Raw genomic sequence first — 4,210 nt, forward strand, 5'->3', positions numbered from 1 at the left:
TCGCTACGGACCTCCATCAGGGTTTCTCCTGACTTCGTCCTGACCAGGCATAGTTCACCATCTTTCGGGTCCCAACGTGTACGCTCTGGGTGCGCCTCTTCTCGCGATGAGAACGAGACGCCCCGGGAGTGCGAGGCCGCATCGCGACGCGGCCCATCCTCCCTAGGTCGACGGCCAGGGCCGACCTTCACTTTCATTACGCCTTTAGGTCTCGCGACAAGTCCCAATGACTCGCGTACATGTTAGACTCCTTGGTCCGTGTTTCAAGACGGGTCCTAAGAGTACCCAAAGCAGTAGCGTTGCCGACCGGTATCAGTCTCCCGCGAGACCGCGGGAGACGTTCGCAGGCCTGTCGAAGGTGTACCGTACTGTAACCAACAGCGGGCCAGGACCGGGGACGGCGCGAAGTCCGTAACCTTTGAGTACCGTGGCGCGCGCTTTCGACGGTCTCGACGCACCGTGAATAGTGCGGCCTGATACCTTGCGCATACCGCCGAGCAGCCGGCCGGGCGACCGAGGGTTTGTCGCGTGCCGTTTTACCGGCGACGCGACAGACACCGCACCCGGGCCGTAGACCGGCACCCAGCGGGTCGCGACGTTCTACTTGGGGAGAAGTGCACGACGACGAGCGCCGGACATCGGCGCACGGTAGCGTGCCCGCGCGCGAGCCGCAAGGACTCCGCGGGACATCGCCGACCGACGCGAAGCCAGCGCCGCTGACGATGAATCTCCCCGTTCGATCTTTTGGGTTTCTTAGGTTTACCCCTGAACGGTTTCACGTACTCTTGAACTCTCTCTTCAAAGTTCTTTTCAACTTTCCCTCACGGTACTTGTTCGCTATCGGTCTCGTGGTCGTATTTAGCCTTAGATGGAGTTTACCACCCACTTAGAGCTGCACTCTCAAGCAACCCGACTCTAAGGAGAGATCCTCCCGAGGCGCGCACCGGTCGCTACGGGCCTGGCAAACTCTTCGGGTAAGTGGCCCCATTCAAGATGGACTTAAACGCGACGCGGCACCTCGGGATAAGCGGATCCTCCCAAACACCACATTTCCCTGCGGCGGAACCGCGGGATTCGGTGCTGGGCTCTTTCCTGTTCGCTCGCCGCTACTAAGGAAATCCTGGTTAGTTTCTTTTCCTCCGCTTAATAATATGCTTAAATTCAGCGGGTAATCTCGCCTGCTCTGAGGTCGTCGCATAGTGAGTTTTCGTAGCCGTTTGCCTCCTACGCGTCGCTCATCGTCGTCTCTCCTCTATAATATATATTAATAAGAGGGAGAGAGAGAGAGAGAGCGTCGAACGAGAGAGCAGCAGCGGCAGCACACAAAATACGCAAGAAGGCAAATCGCCGGGGCGCTAACCGCACACACACTCGTTGGTGGTAATGGAGACGATATATCGCGGGGTTCGAGATTCTCGGCTCTCTCTTCTCTTTTATATACGAAATTCGGGCGGAATCGATTCGACGAGTACACGACGCGGCGCCCCGGTCCCCTTTTTTCGCTTTACGAAAATTTCGTGGACTCGGACACGCGGTCGGCTCGCGATTCAAAACCCTTCTCCGTAAAGAGGTAAAGGATTACGAATGCTCTCTCCGCCGGACGACGACGCGCCGTATATTTCTCCGTAATACCGTTATGTGTGCGGGCAAGGGCGCCTCGGCATAAAACGCGCGAGCGCTATCGCACCGAGAGACGCGGCACAGAGTGCGAGAGCAGTCCGGTCAGTCTGTGTGATGTACGGAGAGGAGAGACGGTGAGACAAGCGCTACCTACTTTCGGGAGACAACGACGCACGCGCCGCTCTAGGGAAAGCGGTGCCATTCAACGTCCTGACCCTTTTTTTGGCCGTTTGTTGTTCCCTTCGCGCGCGCTCTTACTCTTATCCCATTTCTCCTCGGCTCTCGCGTACACACACGACTTGGATACACAAACACGCTCCCCCTCTTAATTCGCGCAGCATTCTCTGGGCGCGCGTTCGCCAACGTTTTACACGCTTGTGCGCTTCTCCTCCTCATTATTATTATTATTATTTCGGTGTGTCATTTCAGACGACGCCAGGATTTGCACCGCGGCCGGTCGGCGCGGCACAGACACCTCGGGCGAACGTCCAACGATCGCTCGTACGCCCATTGTAAGCGTTGCACAGGGCACAGGCGACGCGCGCGCCATTCTCTGGTCGCCCGCGTCGTGGCCGTGCGCGCTTTTCGGGCGCAAGCAGTTTAGGGGTACTAAAACGACCCTCAGCCAGGCGTGGTCCGGGAATTGTATCCGTGGACCGCAATGTGCGTTCGAACTGTCGATGTTCATGTGTCCTGCAGTTCACAAGTTGACGCGCAATTAGCTGCGTTCTTCATCGACCCACGAGCCAAGTGATCCACCGTTCAGGGTAATCGTTCGAAATTTTTGCGTTCGCGAAGAAACGCGCTTCTTGTTCAACCATCGTGGTCTCTTCTCTCGGACGAGAGAGAGAGAATAATCGTGGTGGCTCTTCGATCAGCCTGTCCGCGCGCGTCCGAGGACGCGCGCGGACCGCCGCCTCCCGCCAGGGAAGGCTACGGCACAAAGATAGAGTTGTGTGTTTCTCGTTCGGAGCGTCTCTCCCGCAACGGGAGAGCCGGGGCGGAAGCTCTTTGAAGAAACCGTCGGACCAACACAGTTGACAGATTGGTCGAAATATCATCGATCCCTTCTCTGTGTTATATATATATTATAATAATATATGGGGGTCCTCTCGCTCGGCACTCGCGGTCGCACACCGTGTGTTCTCGGCACGCTGACCGCTGCCCCGCGACAACGGGGAGGGCGCGCGTCGACGAACGTCGTGGGTGCTGCACACACGCGTGCGCGGGCATAGGTTACCACCGGTTCGCGCTCAACGCCGAATCGACGCTCTGTGTGTGTGTGGCCGGAGAATGGCACACACACGAGCGTGATCGTGAAGCGTCTCGCTCCGAATCGTCGTCGAACACCGCCGGGCGCGCTGCTCTGCTTGCCGACTACTTTCGGTCAGAGAGGCGCGACGGCGTCCGTCGTTATATCAAAACACAACCAACAAATTCCGTCAAATCCGTTATTTTCTTTTTCTCTGAGAGCGCCTTTTTAGCGCGTCCATTCAGTCGCCGACTGCTGCAAGCGCGCGTCTCTCCCAAAAGAGAGGACTCTCGACGCAGAACAGGACCTCCGGAACGTTAATGATCCTTCCGCAGGTTCACCTACGGAAACCTGGTTACGACTTTTACTTCCTCTAAATGATCAAGTTTGATCATCTTCCCGGCAACATCGGCAATGCCGAGACATTGCCGCGCACCAGTCCGAAGACCTCACTAAATCATTCAATCGGTAGTAGCGACGGGCGGTGTGTACAAAGGGCAGGGACGTAATTAACGCGAGCTTATGACTCGCGCTTACTGGGAATTCCTCGTTCATGGGGAACAATTGCAAGCCCCAATCCCTAGCACGAAGTAGGTTCAGCGGGTTACCCGGGCCTTTCGGCCAGGGAACACACGCTGATTCCTTCAGTGTAGCGCGCGTGCGGCCCAGAACATCTAAGGGCATCACAGACCTGTTATTGCTCAATCTCGTGCGGCTAGAAGCCGCCTGTCCCTCTAAGAAGATTTGTTTGTACGTTGGTAGTAAAAACCCGCCAGCCGAAGCCGGGGGCCTTCGCGATACCATAAGGTACGCCTATTTACCAGGCTAGAGTCTCGTTCGTTATCGGAATTAACCAGACAAATCGCTCCACCAACTAAGAACGGCCATGCACCAGCACCCACCGAATCAAGAAAGAGCTATCAATCTGTCAATCCTTCCGGTGTCTGGGCCTGGTGAAGTTTCCCGTGTTGAGTCAAATTAAGCCGCAGGCTCCACTCCTGGTGGTGCCCTTCCGTCAATTCCTTTAAGTTTCAGCTTTGCAACCATACTTCCCCCGGAACCCAAAAGCTTTGGTTTCCCGGAAGCTGCCCGCCCAGTCATCGGAGGAACTTCGGCGGATCGCTAGCTGGCATCGTTTATGGTTAGAACTAGGGCGGTATCTGATCGCCTTCGAACCTCTAACTTTCGTTCTTGATTAATGAATGAGGGAGAGAATGAGAGCATTGCGGAAGTGAGTGAGATAGCGTGTATGAGAGTAATTGGTGCGAGACTCCGTAAATTCCTGTTTACGGAGACGAACAAAATTTCAAAGAGTGCGAGTGAGAAAATACTGGACAT

General features: G+C 55.9%; 1 non-coding gene and 2 pseudogenes across 1 annotated transcript; all 3 read right to left on the reverse strand.

The window, feature by feature from the left end:
• Window positions 1–1,192, reverse strand: part of LOC114945140 (large subunit ribosomal RNA) — a 4,609-nt pseudogene extending 3,417 nt beyond the window's left edge.
• Window positions 1,193–2,235: 1,043 nt separating this feature from the next.
• Window positions 2,236–2,390, reverse strand: LOC114945139 (5.8S ribosomal RNA). Its single transcript, XR_003822352.2, has one exon. It is a non-coding gene; the product is annotated as a 5.8S ribosomal RNA (ribosomal RNA).
• An 808-nt stretch (window positions 2,391–3,198) lies between these two features.
• On the reverse strand, window positions 3,199–3,927 carry LOC146719962 (small subunit ribosomal RNA; annotated as a pseudogene; the record flags this gene model as incomplete).
• Window positions 3,928–4,210: the final 283 nt, after the last annotated feature.

The sequence above is a fragment of the Nylanderia fulva genome, unplaced genomic scaffold (assembly GCF_048542155.1).
Source record: "Nylanderia fulva isolate GAGA-0341 unplaced genomic scaffold, ASM4854215v1 Scaffold803, whole genome shotgun sequence".
Classification (NCBI taxonomy): Eukaryota; Metazoa; Arthropoda; class Insecta; order Hymenoptera; family Formicidae; genus Nylanderia; species Nylanderia fulva.